At 42.5% G+C, this 19282-nt stretch overlaps 1 long non-coding RNA gene across 4 annotated transcripts in view; it reads right to left on the bottom strand.

Annotated features, from left to right (window-relative positions):
* LOC148138548 (uncharacterized) overlaps positions 1-19009 on the bottom strand; it is a 49823-nt gene extending 30814 nt beyond the window's left edge. For 3 of the 4 annotated variants that reach the window (XR_015753983.1, XR_015753985.1, XR_015753986.1), the window contains exons 1-5: positions 11670-11795; positions 10924-11030; positions 8140-8222; positions 6326-6421; positions 5351-5437 (exon numbers count right to left, since the gene is read on the bottom strand). This is a non-coding gene — a long non-coding RNA (uncharacterized LOC148138548). Of the gene's footprint in view, positions 1-5350; positions 5438-6325; positions 6422-8139; positions 8223-10923; positions 11031-11669; positions 11796-18923 lie in introns of those variants that run through there. The other variant, XR_015753984.1, reaches the window with a different exon arrangement.
* Between the last annotated feature and the right edge of the window lie 273 nt (positions 19010-19282).

The following is a 19282-nucleotide window of genomic DNA, read 5'->3' as shown; positions in this document are numbered from 1 at the left end:
ACAGGATGGGTTAACCAACAAAAAGTAAAGAATGGGGATAAATGGGTGTTTGGATTAGTGTTGGCACTACAACTGTTTACAATTTACACAAATGTTTTGGAGTTGAGGACCAAGTGTACGGTGTCAGAGTTCAGATTTGATACAAAGATGAGGTAGAGCAATGTGTGCAGAGGCCACCGTAAGTCTGCACAGGGATACAGATAGGTTACGTGAGTGGGTAAGGATCTGGCAGATGGAGGACAATGTTGGGAAATGTGAGGTCATCCATTTTGGTCGAACTAACAGCAAACTGGATGATGAAATAGTGAAAACCTTCAGCATGCTGCTGTGCAGAGGGATCTGGGTGTCCTTGTGCATGAATCACAGGAAGTTGGTTTGCAGGTGCAGCAGGTAATTAAGGCAGTGAACGGAATATTGTCCTTCATTGCTAGAGGGATGGTTATGCTGCAGCTGTACAGGCCACACCTGGAGTACTGGGTACAGGTTTGGTCTCCTTACTTCAGCAAAGATGTACTAGCACTGGAGGGGGTGCAGAGGAGGGTCACAAGTTTGGGCCTGGAGTTGAGGGTTGGTCTATGTGGAGAGATTGAGAAAACTGGTTCTATACTCATTGTAATTTAGAAGAATGAGAGGTTGGATGGGGTAAAAAAAACAAAATTATGAAGGGAGTAAGAAAGATAGAAGCAGGGAGTTTATTTTCACCAGGGGTGGGTGAAACTAGAGAACATAGCATCAAAATAAGGTGGAGCAGATTTAGGACTGAGTTCAGGAGTAACTTCTTCAGCTAAAGGGTTGTGAATCTGTGGAATTCCCTGCTGAGTGAAGCAGCTGAGCTATCAACTTTATTTGCCTTTAAGGAACAAGAAAGGAATTAAGGGTTATGGTGAGAGAGCAGGAATGTGGAGCTGAGGCCATGAAAAGATCAACCCTGACCTTATTGAATGGCAGAGCAGGTTTGAGGGGTCAGATGAAAGTTTTTGCCTTGTGCCATCAAAATTGACCTTTGAAAAGTTAAGTTTCGAAATTGGATAATCTGGTCTATTATTTTCTGTAACTATTTTAAAACTAGTAGAATTATCAGAGAATCCCAGAATCCCAACAGTCTGGAATGAGACCATTCGGCCCATCACATCGATACTGACGCTCAGAGCCTCCTAACCTCCCCCTGTAACGTTGCATTTTCCAGGGCCACCCAACCTACACATCCCTGAGCACTACAGGCAATTCAGCCTGGATAATCCAATCTGCCCTGCACATCTTTGGACTGTGGGAGGAAACCAGAGAACCCGGATGAAATCCACGCAGACAACCCCAATAAGGTGATCATCCCTTTCTTATTTCTCAGTTCCACCCAAATAACTTCACTGGGCGTACTCCCATGAATATCCTCCCTAAGCACAAACATAATGCTATCCCTAATCAAAAACACTACTCCCCCTCCTCTCTTGGCCCCGTTTCTATTCTGCCTATAGCATCTATACTCTGAAACATTAAGCTGCCAGTCCTATCCATCCCTGAGCCACTTTTCTGGAATACCCATGATATCCCAGTGGCATGTTCAAAACCATACCCTAAGCCCACCTGCCTTCCCTGTCAGGCCTCTTGCATTGAAATAAATGCAGTGTAACTGCTCAGTCTGACCTCATTCTCTGCTTTGCCCTTGCCTGCCTTGACTATTTGACCTCAGAACTGCACCAGCCTCAGACATACCTCTTTTCTCACTATCTATTTGCAATCACACCCACTCCCTCACTGGTTTAATGCCTCCTGAGTAGCATTAACAAATCTCCCTGCCCAGATATTAGACACCTTCCAAATCAGGTACAATCCATCCTTCTTATGCAGGTCAACTCTACTCCAGAGGAGATCACAATGATGCAAAAATGTGAATCATTTTCCCCTGCACCAGCTCCTTCCAGCACCTCCTCCTCCTCTGTAATATGGACATTTTTCAAGATATCACCATTTATTTCACCACATTCTATATCTCCCATGTACTTCTTCACAGTAAACACTGATGCAAAGTACTTGTTTCCCTATCTCACCCATCGCCTGAAGCCCCACACAAAGACTGCCTTGCTGATCTCTATTTTCTCCTAGTTAGCCTTTTGTTCTTAATGTATTTACAAAAGCCCTTTGGATTATCCTTAACCCTATTCGCCAAAGCTATCTCACGTCCCCTTTTTGCCTCCTGATTTCCTTCTTAAATTATACTCCTACTGCCTTTATACTTGAAAATTTTTTGGATTGGAATAAATGCAAAATATTACATCTTGATAAAACAAACGAGGGTAGGACTGACACTCAATAAAAGTAGGACCTTGAGTAGTGATATGGGAACGAAGAGACAGAGGGCTTCACGTCTTGGAAGTTTGTGTTACATGTAGACAGGGTGGTTAAGGTGCTTAGCACACTTACCTTCATTGTTCAGACCTTTGAGTACAGGAGTTGGGACGTTATGTTGAGAACGTACAGGATGTTGGAGAGGCCACTTCTGGAATACTCTGTCCAGTTCTGGTTGTGCTGTTATAGGAAGGATATTATTAAATTGGACCAGGGTCAGGAGAGATTTACCAGCATGTTGCCATGAATGGAGGGATTGTGTTCTAAGGAGAGGCTGGATAGGCTGGGAATTTTTTCCACTGCAGTGCATGAGGTTGAGGGGTGACCTTATTAGAGGTTTATAAAATCAGAAAAAGAGTGCAGATAAGGTGAATAGCCGGAGGAGAGGGGGATTCAAAACTCGGGTGCATTCATTTTGAGAAGAAATGAGAAAGGTTTGAGAAAAGACATAAGGGTTTTTAAAAAATATATACGTGTGGAATGAATTTCCAGAGGAAGTGGTAGCTGTGAATACAATTACAATATTTAAAATACATTCAGATAAGTACATAAATAGGAAATATTTGGATGGATGTGGACCAAGCGGAGGCAGGTACAATTAGTTCAGTTTGGAATTATAGTTGGCATGGACTGGTTGCACCACAGGGCCTGTTTCCTTGCTGTATAACATTATGACTCTAATCCTCACTAACTCTAAATTCCTCCATCCTCAACTCTCCTGATCACTGTCACCTCATCCAGCCTCACAACTCTTCCTTATTTATATAATTCCTCACCAGCCACAGAACGCTCCCTATCTCATGTCCTCCAGTTTCTCAAATCTCTGCTACATGTGCCTTTCTTTAGTTCCAGCCTTGAGGATACCCTCATTCACTCCGATTGGTTGGAAGACAAACTGGTACGACCTGGTCCTCTAGTACTGCCCTCTGCCCCCTATTGGCCTGCGCTGACATCAATCATCGGGGCCCATTGTGAGGTGAGTGGTGGGATCCTCCCTCTCTCTGCCCTGGGAAGAGCTTCATCATTCACAGTGAATGGGGCAGTATCACAGAGCACAGGGGCTGGGGGCTATTCAGCCCATTGGGACTGTACTCTCTCCCTCTGGAGATGCTGCACATCTGTCCCAATTCCCTTCCCATTTGCCCATAGCCCCCCAAATCTTCCCCTAAAAAGTAAAATTCCAAATCTGTTTATGAATAACTGCTGAGTCTGTGTCCAGCTGCCAATCAGACAGTTCCAGATGCTCAGACTTTACTGAATAAAATAATGTTCACATGTTCACATATTATTTGCCAATTACCTGAAAATAGTTACTAAAATTGTGGCATTGTTCACAATTCCCTTCTCTCTGCAAATTAAATATCCAAGACACAAATTTGCAACTGGTCAAACTCACTGCTTAACCTTCTCAGCTCCAAATACAATTATCTGTGCTTCTGATAGCTCTCTACAAAAGAGGAACACATCTTATTTTCATTTATTCGTGTCATAGAGATGTACAGCACAGAAACAGACCTTTGGTCCAATTTGTCCATGCCAACTAGGAATCCTAAACTAATGGAATCCTATTCCCAGCTATTGATCCGTATCCCTCGAAACCGTTCCTATTCATGTACCCAATCAGATGCCTTTCAAATGTTGTAATTGTATCAGCCTCCACTACTTCATCTTGCTAACCAGTCTGCTTTGTGGAACATCTTTCAGTGTCCATATAGACAACGTCCACAGTCTACCTTCATCAATCATCTTTGTCACATCTTCAAAAAAACTCAATCAAGTTAGAAAGAGAGAATTACTCACACAAAGTCATGTTGACTATCCTTAATCTTTCCTGGTCTTTCCAAATACATGTAAATCCTATCCCTCAGAATCCCTTCCAATAACTTGCCTACCACTGACTTCAGGCTGCCTGTTCTGTTGTTCCCTGGCCTTTCCTTACCACCTTTTTAAAATAACAACACCTGTCTTCCAGCACCTCACCTGTCACAAACGATGATATAAATACCTCAGGGAGGGGCACTGTTTTCCTAGCTTCCCACAAATTTCTGGGATACACCTGATCAGGACCCAGGGATTTATCCATCTTGATGCCATTTAAGACATCCAGTACCACCTCCTCTGTAACATGGACACTTTTCAAGTTATCACTGTTGTTAAGTATCAAGTTCTCCAAACTCTCCAGAAAAGAGTAGCATAGTATCTCTCCCACCTCTTGTTGTTCCATAGATGGCCTTCTTGATCTTTAAGAAGTTGTATTCTTTGTCTATTTTTTCTTTTATCCTTGATATATTTGTAGAATCGCTTTGGATTCTACTTAAACCATTTCCTAGAGATATTTCATGTTCCCTTTTTGCTCATCTGATTTCCCTTGAGTATATTCCTGTAAAAACATGAACCTGTACTCCCAATTCCTCCGCCTCTGCCATATCTGCTTCCAGGAGAAGCAATTCCACTCCAGGACATCCCAGAAAGGATTCCTATTTCAAGGACTGCATTTCCCTCCCACGTGATCAAAAATTCCCTCCAATGCATATCCTCCACATCCCGTACCTCCACCTTCCCCCCACCCTTCCAACCACAATAAGAATATAATCCACCGGTCCTCACCTGCCACCCCACGAATCTCCAGATACAGCGCATTAACCTCTGCAATTTCCACTACCTACAGTCAGACCCCACCACCAGGGATATATCTCCCTCCCCAGCCCTTTCTATGTTCCACAGAGACCATGGGATATTTGGTGCTGATGTGCTGCCCCATTGATACCTCAGTCACTCACCCTGCCCAATGGTCTAGTAATACTATCGCTAGATGGATAATCCAGACACCCAGATAACGTTCTGGGGCTCAGAGTTTGGATCCCGTCACAGCAGACAGTGGAATGTGAATTCAATAAAAATTTGGAAGTAAGAATCTATTAAAGACCATGAATCCATTGTTGATTGTTGCAAAAAAAAACCATGAGATTCACTAATATCCTTCAGGGAAGGAATCTGCCATCCTTACCTGGTCTGGCCTACATGTGACTCCAGACCCACAGCAACGTGGTTGAATCTTAACTGCCCCTGAGGCCCAGCCAGTGACACCCTCATCCTGTGAATGAATTAAAAAAGGTCAAGTCTTGTATACAATCATACTATTCTTACAGACAAGTGATCTGTTAGTAAATTTGCTTCTCAATTCCCGGCTGACTATTTATTTCTCAGTTCCACCTGTACAACTTGCCTGGATATACTTCCAGGAATATCCTCCTGAAGCCCAGCCATAATGTTATCCCTCATCAAAACCACCTCACCCCCCCGCTCTGTTGCCCCCTTTCTATCCTTGCTATAGCATCTATACCTTGGAACATTAGGAATGGTTAGGACCAGCAGCTTAAGTCATACCTCTGTAATTGCTGTAATATCCCAGTGCCATGTTCAAAACCATACCCTGAGCTATCGGGCCTCCTGCATTGAAATAAATGCAGTGTAACTGCTCAGTCCTACCTCATTCTGTGCCTTGCCTTTGCCTGCCTTGACTGTTTGACGCCTGAACTGTACCAGCCTCAGACTTGGCTCTTTCCTCACTCTTTTGAGTTTACCTCCATTCCTTCACTGGTTTAATGCCTCCTGAATAGCACTAGCAACTCTTCCCTTTCAGTGCAGGTACAATCCATCCTTCTGATGGAGGTCAATTCTACCCCACAAGAGATTCGAATGATCCAACAATGTGAACTCTTCTATTCCTATGTCATTGATACCAATAAACAACAGCCACCCCTCAAAATGGTTATTCTCCCCTTTAAGAATATTCTGCTCCCTCTCTGAGGCATCCTTGTACAAAAATTACACATTCGAATAATAAACATTACATTCATCACATCATCATAAAAGGATTACATAACACATGATGGTTTGGGGAGACCTTTTGAGAGAATGTGATGATTCAAAGGAGAAATTTTAAGCAGCAAAGGGGATTGATCTGGAATGCAATACTCACAATGCGAATATCCAGGTCCTGATGTACTGAGTAATTCAATCAGAGTTTGGCAGAACATTTACTGAGATTACCATCTGAATGTCCACCTGTAATATCCTGTAATACAAGTTTATAAAATCTGTCACTCTCAGTTCAAGTTAGAAACCCACACCATCCCCTCCTCCTGGCGCAGGATTACTGTACATAGTTACAACAGGTCATCAGGAAGGGGAATGGAATGTTTTGTTCAGAGGGTTTTCAGTATGAGAGTTTGGAGTATATACCTGAGAGTAACGTGAGGAAGTGGTGGTGAGACCACCATATCTGGAGTAAAGTGAGCAGTTTTGGTCCCTTTAGATAAGGAAATGTGTCACTTTATTGGAGGCATTTCAGGGAAGATTCACTCGTAGAAAGTGCGGACTGCAGATGCTGGAGATCAGAGCTGAAAAGTGTGTTGCTGGAAAAGCGCAGCAGGTCAGGCAGCATCCAAGCAGAAGGAGAATCAACGTTTTGGGCATAAGCTGAAGGGCTTATGCCCGAAACATTGATTCTCCTGCTCCTTGGATGCTGCCTGACTTGCTGTGCTTTTCCAGCAACACATTTTTCAGCAGGGGAGATTCACTGGGATGATCCCTGGTTTGGAGGGATTATCTTTTAAATAAAGGCTGAACAGGTTGGGACACTACTCACTGGAGTTTGGAGAAAGAGAGGTGATCTCATTGAGACAGATGGGATTCTTAAGGGGTTTGACAGGATAAATACTGAGTGGACGTTTCCGAGTGTTAATACTGAAAAGGGAGTCTGGAACCAAATTCTGGGTCAGTCGCGGAATCAAGGGTTCTGCTTCAGATTCATCAAGTTTAAGGCGACACAGAGGCAGGTAAGGGGTTTCAGTAGCAATGAAGCTGGGGTGAGGAGGAGACAAACAATGTTTAAGAGATTGGAATTCCTGGTGTTTGGGATTGTGCAGATGTCTGATCAGAAGGTCATCTTGGGGTCAGATATAACAGCAATATTGTGAAGAACGTATTTCTGCCTCAGACAGTTACCAGGGAGAGGGAGAGGCTCAGCAGTAAGAGAAAGGAATTTGGAATAACAACTGAAGGCAATGGGTTTAACCATGACAATGTTTCATTGGAGGAAACTGCAGCTAATCGAGTAGTGGGAATGTGATAAGCAGTTTGGTAACTGAGTAACAGTGGAGTAATGGAGAGGGATGGTGGGGAGGGAGAGCTGGGCAGTGTCATTGTCCATGTGAAACCTAACATGGTGCTTTTTCACAATGTCAACTCCTGGCAGTATGTAGGTGAGATACAGGAGAGAGCAAGGATAGATACTGGAGGGACACCAAATGCAAGGAATTCAGAAAGGAAAGGGAGAGTGGAAATGGAGCAGGATTTTCCAAAAACCGTGAGGTCAAAAGGAAGTTTTTCAAAGAAGGGGAGAGAAGGGCATAACCAGAAAAGACAGACAGACAGAACAAGTAACAATATCTGTGAATCGGTGAGAAGGAGGAGACAGAGTGTTGGAAAGTCTGTGGTTTAGCGAGCTTTGGGTAAATTGTAAAGAGGAGCTCTGATAAGGCTTAACAAGAGACTGGAGAAAGATGTAGGTTTAGGACAAAAACCAGGAACACTACGTGAGGCAGTTTGGCTCAGTGGGCTAGTGGGAGGGAGGGAAGCAGCAGATCGGATTATCTCAGTCATGGTGACAGAGAAACTCCATGTGCTCCTCACTCATGTTGTTGGAGGGGAGGATAGAGGAGACAGGATGATGGACAGTGTTTTACAAGAAACAAATTCAGGGTTAGTGATATTTAAAATGAGTTAACAAACCTGATGTATTTAGCTTTTATCCAGAATATTAAAACAAGCGACTGAAGTCCTGGTTCGAATCCCATCTTGGCAGATGGTAGAATCTGAATTCACGAAAAAAATAACTGGAATTACGAATCTCCTGATTTCCATGAAACCATTGTCAATGGTGAAAAAAAATCCTGCCAACCTGACAGCAGCCCAGCCAGCGACTCACTGTACTAATCACTGTAAAGTCTCAACACACGAATGAAACTGGATGGACCATGTGGCATCTAACAAGGCACTAGAAATTACAACCACAGAATCAGCCCTCTAGATGGTGCAACGTCCTCCTCACTAACATCTAGTTTTTGGTGCCAAAATGTGGAGAGCTGTACCTCAGACTAGTCAAGAAGCAGCCTGACATAGTCATACTCACGGAATGATCCCTTACAAACAAAGACCAGACACCACCATCACCATCCTAGATATCGAGAGTGTGGTGCTGGAAAAGCACAACAGGTCAGGCAGCATCAGAGGAGGAGAATCGACGTTTTGAACCTCAGCCCTTCATCAGTCTGATCTGGTATGCTTTTCCAGCACCACACTCTCGACTCTGACCTCCAGCATCTGCAGTCTTCAATTTCTCCTAAAATCTCTGGATATGTCCTGTCCCACCGGCAGCACAGACCAGACAGAGGTGGTGGCACAGTGGTGTACAGACAGGGAGGATTCGCCCTGGGAGTCTCATGGCTCCTGCTGATTACCATGTACCGTCCTCCCTTGGCTGATGAATTACTTCTCCTTCATGTTGAACAACATTTGGAAGAAGCACTGAGGCAACAAAATGGTGTCAAACGTACTCTGGGTACAGGATTTCAATGTCCACAATCGAGACTAGCTCTGCAACAGAATTACTGACTGAGCTGGCCAGGTCCTAAAGGACATAGCTGCTCAACTGAGTCTGCAGCAGGTGGTGAGGGAACCAACAAGAGGGAAAAAAACATACTTGATCTCATTGTTATGAATTGACAAGCTGCAGATACGTCTGGCCATGACAGTATCGGTAAGAACGACAATCACACGTTCCTTTTGGAGACACAAGTCTTGGGTTAAAGTTGAGAAAACCTCCACTGTGTTGAGTGGCACTATTACCGTTCTAAATGGGACAGACTTCAAAGAGATGTAGGATCTCAAACAGCGTATCTATGAGGTACTGTGGAACATCAACAGCAGCAGAACTGTACTCCTGCACAATCTGTAATCTCATGGGGTTGTAAATCCCGCACTCACCCATCACAATGGACAGTAAAGGAGGGCATGCCATGAGCAGCACCAGGCAGACCTAAAAATGAAGTGCCAACCTGGTGAAGCTACCAAACAGGACCATCTGCCTTTCAAACAGCATCAGCAGCAAGCAACAGAACTACGTGATCCTACATCCATAGGAACAGATCGGAACTCTGCAGTTCTGCCACACCCAGTTGTGAACGGTGATGAACAATTAAACAACTCACTGGAGGAAGCATCACAGAAATCCCCACCCTTACTGATCGAGGGGCCTCACACATCCATGCACCAGATAAGATGACAGCATTTGCAGCAATCTGCATCCAGAAGTGTAAAGTGAGATGATCCATCTCAGCCTTCTCCAGTGGCTTCTAACATCACAGATGTCAGTTCGACTGAGTTTGAATAACATCAAGAAATGGTTAAGTAGTGCAAAGGCTATGATTCTGCCAACATTTTGGCAATAATACCGATAGCTTGCGCTCCAGAACTTGCCACCCACCAAGCCACGTACCGCTCCAGCACTGGCATCTACCAAAAATGCAAAACATTGCCCAGGGATTTTCAACACAAAAACACAGGGCAATCCAACCGAGGCAATTTCCCTCCAACAGTCTACACTCGATCAGCAGTAAAGTGATGGAAAATGTCATTACCGGGAAATCAATCAGCAGCTGCTCTGCAACAGTCAGCTGAGTGACACTCATTTTAGGCACCACCAGGGCCACTCAGCTCCCGATTGTGTTACCACCCTGATTCACAACCTGACAACCAGCTGAATCCCAGAGGTGAGGTGAGGGTGATAGCTCAGTCCCACTCTAACACCACTATTTCAAGCTGATTTCACCCTTGTCTCAGCTCATATACTTTCATCCACATTGTGTTATCTCTAGGCTTCATTATCCAAACTCACTCCCTGGCCAACTTCCCACATTCAACCTCCCTGTAATCTCAAGAACATCTAAATATCTGCTTGTTGATTCATCAAAAGTCTCCTATTCATAAGCAACAACATAGAGTCATAGAGATGTACAGCATGGGAACAGACCCTTCGGTCCAACCCGTCCATGCCAACCAGATATCCCAACCCAATCTAGTCTCACCTGACAGCATGTGGCCAATATCCCTCAATTTAAATTTCTCACACTTGATTTAATTCCTGGCTGTGATAATCCCTAGCTCCCTGCACCACACACACTTTGAGACCTCAACAACCCATTTTCTTTGAGACTCCCAACCATTTGTTAATTCATTACTTCATCTGTGTGGCTGTTTCTACAGTTGCTGAAGCAGCATGGTCTGAAATTCGCAGCCAAAACCTCTCAGGTCTGCTTTCCACCTTGAAGACATCCCTCAAAACCTGCTTTTGGTCACCTGACCTAATATCTCCATCTCTGGCCTTATGTCTAAAGTTCTCAATAGTATTTTTTGTGAATTTATAAGCATGATAATAAAAATACAAACTGTTGTTGATTTGACATTATTTTCAAATCATCACTGTTGCTGTAATGAATAATCTATAATGCCACTTACCCAACCACATTGTAGGAGCACCTTCACCACACAAACTGCAGCTGTACAAGAAAGTCAAACATCACCCTCTCCACAAGCAACAGGGCTTTGGCATTAATCACTGGTATCTGTGGAAGGAGAAACACAGTTGATGTTTGAGGGAGTGCAAAATGGATTACAGGGAATGAAAATGGTGCAAAATTTGATAGTCAGAAATGAAAGGAAAATACACTTGCTTGTTGGAAAAAAGAATTCTTGACTGTCAAAAATATTCAAGAAAAAAAGTAATCTGATAATAGAGCAGCACATGGTCAGGGGCTGGGCCGCAGTGAATAACTCATTTGCAAAGGGTCTATAATAGTAATAATACAGTCGTAAACAGGTCAAAAATACACTCATGGTTCGAGACTAAGGAAGCTAGATATTGACAAAGTGGTGATGAGGGGGCCCAGAGATGAATCAGAGCAGTATTGACTGCTATGATCCCAAAGATTCTATACAACAGAAAGGCTGCACATGCGCCTGGCTGCACCTTGCCCCCTACAAAGATGGCGGCGGTGCACATGTCCAGTGAATCGTTGTCCCGAATAAAGATGGCGGCGCTCACTCAGGCCTGCAGCCGCGCTGAGGCAATTCCCCATTTACTGCAAACACGGGACTGGGACGTTCAAATTTGTGTTTTCCGACGTGCACAATTTGTTTGTAAAACCTCTCCGCTCATAGCAACACAGTTTTTCTCCCGTTTCCCTGTTTAGTTCTTTCCTTACCGTATCCTTTCTCTCCATATCTTGCCGAGCATTCATTACAGCGACTGTGCGCCGCGCGCGAGGGTGATCACATGGTTTAGGATCAGTGGTGCTGGAAGAGCACAGCAATTCAGGCAGCACTGCCTGTCCTCGGATGCTGCCTGAATTGCTGTGCTCTTCCAGCACCACTGATCCAGAATCTGGTTTCCAGCATCTGCAGTCATTGTTTTTACCTCGTGATCACATGGTTTAGCTTAGCTCCGCCCATCATTCACTTTGATTGCTTGGAGGACCAACCGCCCCGCCAGGTCCTCCAACACCGCCCACCGTCCTTTCATTGGTCCGGTGCTGACATCAATCAACTTCGGGTCACTTTGTTGGCGAGAACATGCGCAGTGCGTCCTGCTTTAGCTGATATGTTGGGTAATGTGATGGGAGAGTTTACTGAGGCTAAGAATTCCCTTTGTGTGAGCTCTGCAGTAGATTTCCTTTATTCATGGAGGGAATTGCCTTCCTACTCATGACTGCATAGCTGTGATTGATGAATCAATGCCATCTGAATCAGTACATAAACACCCCATTTTCACAACAGCTGAGATCTTTCGCACATTGTATAACGCTCTTCCTCGGAAACAAAAAAAACATGAAATGGAGCCTCAAGGAATCGGAGCAGGAATAGGGCATTCATCGCCTTCAGCTTGTTCCCCCATTCTATCAGATCACAGCTGGGCCAACCCAGGCCTCAACAGCTCTTTTATGCTTGATCCGCATAGCCCTCAACTGCTCAATATTTCAAAAATCTATCTGCCGTCTTTTAAAATAATTTGAGATAGAATCACAGATTCCCTACTGTGTAGAAACAGGCCCTTCAGCCCAACAAGCCAGAACAACCCTCTGAAGAGTAACCCAACCATTCCCCTCCCACATTTAACTTTCACAATTGTTTGGGCGAGAAAACTCTAGCCATTCACTGAGAGAAAAAATTCTTTACTTTTTCTAAAATGAATGTTCCCTTATGTAATGTCCCCTGTTTTGAGACTTCACTGGTGCTAGAAGATCGAGTTAACATCTACCCTGTCAAGCTCCTCAGAATCTTGTTTCCATAAGATCACCCCTGCTTATCTATTCTTGATATGTCAACCCTTTCGTCCTCAAAGCAGCTAAGTGAATCTTTTTTGAATGGTCTCAGGTGTTGGTTTATCCTTTATTAAATATGGGAGCTAACATTGTATACAGTACTCCAAGTGAGGACTCAGCAAAAGCCAGTGTGGTTAACCAATCCTGAGTCCATGCTAATACATTACCCCAATACCATGAGCTCCTAAATTGTGCAATTAACTTTTATGTAGCACCTTATCATTTACATTTTTAAAATCCAAATACAGAACATCATTGGATTGCCCTTTATCAGCCCTGCTTGTTGTCTCCTCAATGAACTGTCGTACATTTGTCAAATATAGTTTCTCTTTCACAAAACCCAGTCTCCCATGTTTAATGATAAGCTTTTCTAAATGTCCTGCAATTTTTTTCTTTAATATTCAACTCTGTAGATTCTTTCAGTAGATTTGCTAAGTATGATTCCCCTCTCTTAAATCCATGCGGACTCTGTCCAATCCTGTCAGTGTTCAGTAAGAAACTTGACTGTACTCCAATATAGTTAGTAAATGTATCTGTATTAATTTTAAAAATCGATTACTTATAAATGCTGGACCCATGCAATAATCAATGATTCTGAATTTGGGTTATAATGTTTTTTTTCTGTTTATTCCTTTTCGTACTGTGTTATGCAGACAGCACCAAGTGATCACTCTTAATTGTGAGTAACTTTGAAAATAATATATTTTAAAAATGACATCCCAAAATGCTGCCTCATTATTGTGCAAGGAGGATTTTGCATGCAATAGTTTGCAGATAAAATTGAACAGATATTTGCTGCAATTTGGCCAGACTGCAGGTTACACCAAAGTGGCAACTCTGTTGTCAAATTCTTACCTGACACTGCCCAAGGCGCCACTGATGGGACTTCACTTTGCCATTCTTGTTCACCAGCTTTATTTCCAGGTTTAATCGTATAATCATTCTAGAGCTTGTAATTTTAGACAACTTCTCTTTTATGTACATATGTAAATATCATACTAAAATGTTGCACTGAATGGTACCAAATCTGAAATTAGTCTCTAATCTGATAGTAACATGCTCTGACCCGTTCTACATATGCATTGGCATAAGTTTATGCCAGTTAATTTTCTGAAGATTGTGATTCCTGATGAAGGGCTTATGCCCGAAACATCAACTCTCCTGCTTCTCGGATGCTGCCTGACTTGCTGTGCTTTTCCAGCATGACACTTTTCGACTCTGATGTCCAGCTTTATTGGTCATCACTTTCTCCTTTGATCAACAAAAATTATTCTTGGTTTAATCTGAATTCATGAAATTCAGATATCTCACATTTACCTTAACTATGTGAAGGCTAAGACATTACTAAATTATTGTCAATAATTGAAACCGTGCTGACAAACTTGTGCAGTATCAGTGCCTCAGCTTTAGAGTGTTTCCAGATATCACACAGCTGTAGTATTTTGTTTTGCACTCAGCTATATGTTGTTCTCACTTGTTTCTTTGTGAAAGATTACAAAATTAACTTGGATGAATGAACTTATGATTTCTTTAGCCAATGATGGGAGAAGAAAATGTCAGTATTTGAAGTGCTGATAAAGTAAAATAAAACTGATAATCAGTAGAAAGGGTTTAAGATGGATATGGAACAAATGCTGGCAAATGGGATTAGATTAATTTTGGATATCTGGTCAGCATGGGCAAGTTGGACTGAAGGGTCTGATTTTGTGTTGTACAACTGTGACTTCATTCTCTCAATTATTCAAGAAGTTGAATACTTCTAGGAGGAAAAGGAGAATTTATGCAGAGAATGCATTTGAAATGATGATTGAGGTGTATCAAACTCACATTATTTCATGACCTTTTCCTCTGGGTTCTTCAATGAACAAACTTGTTTTATTATCTGAATAACTATGTATCATGTGATTTGTTTTGCACAAAATATTTCATTAGGATCTAGTGAACTATTAAGAAGTGTTCATGTTTAAATGTAGGCAGCGTGATTGTTAAGCAAGAAAATGTTGGTGTTTTACTCCCACTGAATCATTGCTCTATAAAAGGTAACAAGCTTTTTATTTTTTCTGGGCACTGAATATATGGAAGTCAATGCTGAAGGAAAAATTCCTCGTTGGTAATGTTCCCACATATGGGGAGTAATTGCTTCTGGTCACTCTTCAGGCTATAGAGGCTAGGAAAGAAATGAGTTGGCCAAAGTTAGCAACATCATTTAGATGGACTATGCGCATTGGGGAAACTTGCAAGATCTGTAGAAGGAACACATGTTTCAGACTGTAAACAATAAACCTGAACATTGTTATTTTTTTCACAGAGCTTAGGAACCGACTGGAGCAGCAATGAAGCTCGTATTGTTTTTTAAATTTCCGAGCTTGCCAAATTATTGTTGATAAATGCAGGTGACTTTATGAAAACACATTTCACACTCCCCAGCTAGGAATTTGATCCCAATTCTGTCAGTCCATCCATTCCTATGGATAAGAGGTAATTTAAATGTGAGCACTCCATTTAACTATTTGAATTGAATACTTCAGTGGTTAAGTCCTCTTGGATTCTTAATTTCAAATTACTCAGTGATTTTTTTATCCCCCCTGAATTTGCCAAGCACTGGGCAGTTCTGGAATATTCCAAATATTTCCAATAGATGCATTCACACTATTGAAGGTAACCTGGCAGATTTGAATACCATTCAGGTAGTCAACAACAATACATAAGTAACTTTATGAATTGCTTACTGTACACCAACAACGCAAACCAAGTATTAGTGAAACCACAGATTGTCTCCCAAGGATTCCCAAATCTGAACAGTGCATTCCAGATATGCTCATTATCACCATCTGGGAGCAGTCTCCCAAAGTGCTCCCAGAATTTAGAAAGTGCACATACTGCCCTCCAAAGCTCAATCTGCTGTCACAGGCTTCACTCTTATTGCATACAATGACATTTATTGTCCAGTTCTTTAATGTGACAAATGATTTTACAAACAATTTATAAAATACATTAAATCCTGAAGAACTGTGATGTAGTAGAAGTGAATGGAAAGTGTGATGTTTGCTTGACCTTTGTATCAGGCCGAACTGAACCTTTACCAAGATGTGGGATGTTTCCCACACACTTTGCTTTTTTAAACAAAGATTATGCTCTGAGATTTAAATGTTCAATCAGCTTTAATAAAAAATCCTTCCAAAAATTGAGAGTTTGACTTCAGCTCCTTTAAAGAGACATGCTCTTGGCCTTCAATTTTGTGACATGTGATCATTCTTTGGTAAGATTGGCTGTGTGCAACACTGCAGGATGTTGTGCTGAAGTGCCTCATTGGGTGGATGAGCTTTATTACTGGTGTAACTCGGCTAATTTTGAGATGGAATATTACTTTGAGTTAAATCTTGTTTTTAAACCGAGACGTGCTTGTGTAACTCAAGTGTGGAAACTATGCTCATGTTTGCATTGAACCTTTCACTTTTGGAGATCAGTATTTTTCCGATCTGTTTGTAAATAAAGTTCAATATAGAACGCACAGTGCTGGAGAACCGCAGGCCCTGCAGCATCTTTGAGGGGGGAAAACATTGTAAGCTCCAAGTCTCATGACCATTTGTCCATTCAGAGGAAGAGTCAGTAAACTTGAAATGTAACATTATTTCTCTTCACCGATGCCCTCAGAACTGCTCAGATTCTCCAGCACTTGTTTCTGGGTTCAGATCTCCAGCACCTGCAGTTTATTGTTTTGTTTTCGATCCTATGATTTGACTTGGGGAGCGAGAGGCAGCAACTGTGATCAACTGGGATATAACTCCCCAACCATGAAAAAAAACCACATAGTTCTTTATACTTTGCAAAACACGACTGTAAATAAGAAATGCAATTAAGCTACGTGCAAGATGGTATACCACTGGCCTTGTCTCAAACTTGCTACTCATCTTTGAGGACTAATCTGTCAGAATTGTCTTTGCTCACTTCCTTTGAGATCACAGTCCACAAATGTCCCAGTTCCAATTCCTGGGCCGGGCCCAGTTACCACATTGCAGTGGGGTGGGGAGCTTTGTGTCAGCCTGAAGTTTTTGTTAATAACAACATTGCAGATTGAAGTTGACGGATTTGACGAATATTGTGTCATCAAACTTGGAGGAAATCCTTCCGAATGTATTGATTAACTGCACTGAGCCTGTTTACATGCAGCCCTGTTAGTAGTGCTGTCATATTCTCAGTTAAGAATCACAGAACACCAGGTTATAGTCCGACAGGTTTAATTGGAAGCACATTAGCTAACGGAGCGACGCTCCTTCATCAGGTGATTGTGGAGGGCACAATTCTAAGGCACAGAATTTATAGCAAAAATGTAGTGTGATGTAACTGAAATTATCCATTGAAAAATACCTTGATTGTCTGTTGAGTCTTTCATCTGTTCGAATACCATGATAGTTTCACTTCTTTCATGTGTAAACCACAAAACCTTTTTTAAAAAGTTGAATTCCTGACAATGGTCCATCAAATCACTCATTGTATTAATCACTGCACAGTCTCAACAAAGGAATGAAACTGTATGGACCACATTGCAGCTACCAATGCACTGGAAAATACAACACAATTAGCCCTCTTGACCCTGCAACTTCTGTCTCACTGTGGGCCAAAACAGCAGAACTGTACTCCAGCCCAATCTGAAACCTCATGGCCTGGTATATCCCCCATTCAACTATTAACATCAAGCCAGTGGATCAACCCTGGCACAATGGAGAGTTCCGCAGGGCATGCCAGGAACAATACCAGGCATACCTAAAAGTGTGGTGCCAACCTGGTGAAGCTACCCAACCCGCATGCCAAACAGCGCAAGCAACACCAAATAGAACTGTGATCCAACAACCAATGGATCAGATCTGAACTCTGCAGTTCTGCCACACCTAGTCAGGAATGGTGATGGGCAATTAAACAACTCACTGGAGGAAGCATCACAGATATCCCCACCCTCACTGATGGAGGGGTCTCACACATCCAGGCAACAGACAAGACAACAGCATTTGCAGCAATCTTCAGCCAGCAGTGCCAAGTGGATGAGCCTTCTCCATTGGTCCCTGACATCACAGATATGAATCAACTTGGTTGAAAACTTATTTCAAATCAGATCAAGAAATGGAGAAGTAGAGTAAAGGCTGTCGGCCCTACCAACATTGTGGCAATAATACTGATGGCTGTGCTCCAGAACTTGCTGCCCACCAAGACAAGTCCAGCACTGGCACCTACTGACATTGTGGAACATTTCCCAGGGATGTTCCAACACAAAAACGCAGGACAGAGCCAACCCAGCCAATTTCCCTCCATCAGTCCACACTCCCTCAGCAGTGAAGTGATGGAAGGAGTCACCAACAGTGCTGTCACGCAGCTGCTCAGCAATAACCTTCTGTGACACTCAGTTTGGGTTCTGCCAGGGCCACTCAGCTCCTGATCTTGTTGCAGACTTGATTCACAAACTGACAAACAGCTGAATTCCAGAGGTGAGGTGAGGGTGATAGCCCATTCCCACTCCAAGACCACTATTTCGAATTCAGTGATATCACCTGAACTCACCACAGTCTCAGCTCATTTACTGAAACTCTCATTCATTCATTTTGTTAACTCTAGATTTCATGATCTAAACCCACTCCTGGCCAGCATCCCACAATCACCCTCCCTATAATCTCCAGAATATTGAAAGCTCTACCGCCCAAGTGTTCACTTGTACTAGAACTTGCTGATCCATCAAAAGGCTCCCATTTATAAGCAACAACAATTTACTTTCACACACTTGATTTAATACCTGGCTGTAATCATTCCTATCTCCATGCAACAGACACACTTTCACATCTCAATAACTCATTTTAGTTTAGACTCCCAATGATGTGTTTATTTGAGTTCAGCTGTGTGACTGTTTCTATAGATTCCAAGGCAACACGGTCTGGAATTCCCACCCTCTAACATCTGCTTTCTTCCTTTAAGGCATTCCTGAAAAATTGCTTATTTGGCAATGGTTTTGGTCACCGGACATAATATTCTCCAGCTGTGGCCTTATGTCAAAAGTTTTCAATATTTTTGTGAAATTAAAAACATGTTGATTTGTACAGATATCTTCGACTTTTCACTATCGCTGAGTGAATAATCTGTAATGTCTCTTACCCAACCACGTTGTGGGAGCGCCTTCACCATTCAAACTGCAGCTGTACAAGGAAGTCGAACATCACCCTCTCCACAGGCAACAGGGCTTTGGTAATGATCACTGGTATCTGTGGAAGGAGAAATACACATGATGTTTCAGGGAGTGCAATATGAATTATAGGGAATGAAAATGGTGCAGAATTTGACTGTCAGAAATGGAAGAAAAATCCACTCACTATTGGAAAAAAGAATTCTTGACTGTCAAAGATATTGTGGAAAAAATAACCTGATAATGGAGCAGCATACGGTCAAGAGTCAGGCAGCAGTGGACAATCCATTTACAAAAAGATCTGTGAACGTAGTAGTAAAATACTAAACAT

This window comes from Chiloscyllium plagiosum, unplaced genomic scaffold (assembly GCF_037043375.1).
Source record: "Chiloscyllium plagiosum isolate Xiang-an unplaced genomic scaffold, Cpla_swu_hap1 HiC_scaffold_40, whole genome shotgun sequence".
NCBI lineage: Eukaryota > Metazoa > Chordata > Chondrichthyes > Orectolobiformes > Hemiscylliidae > Chiloscyllium > Chiloscyllium plagiosum.
This window is presented reverse-complemented; position numbering and strand designations above follow the sequence as displayed.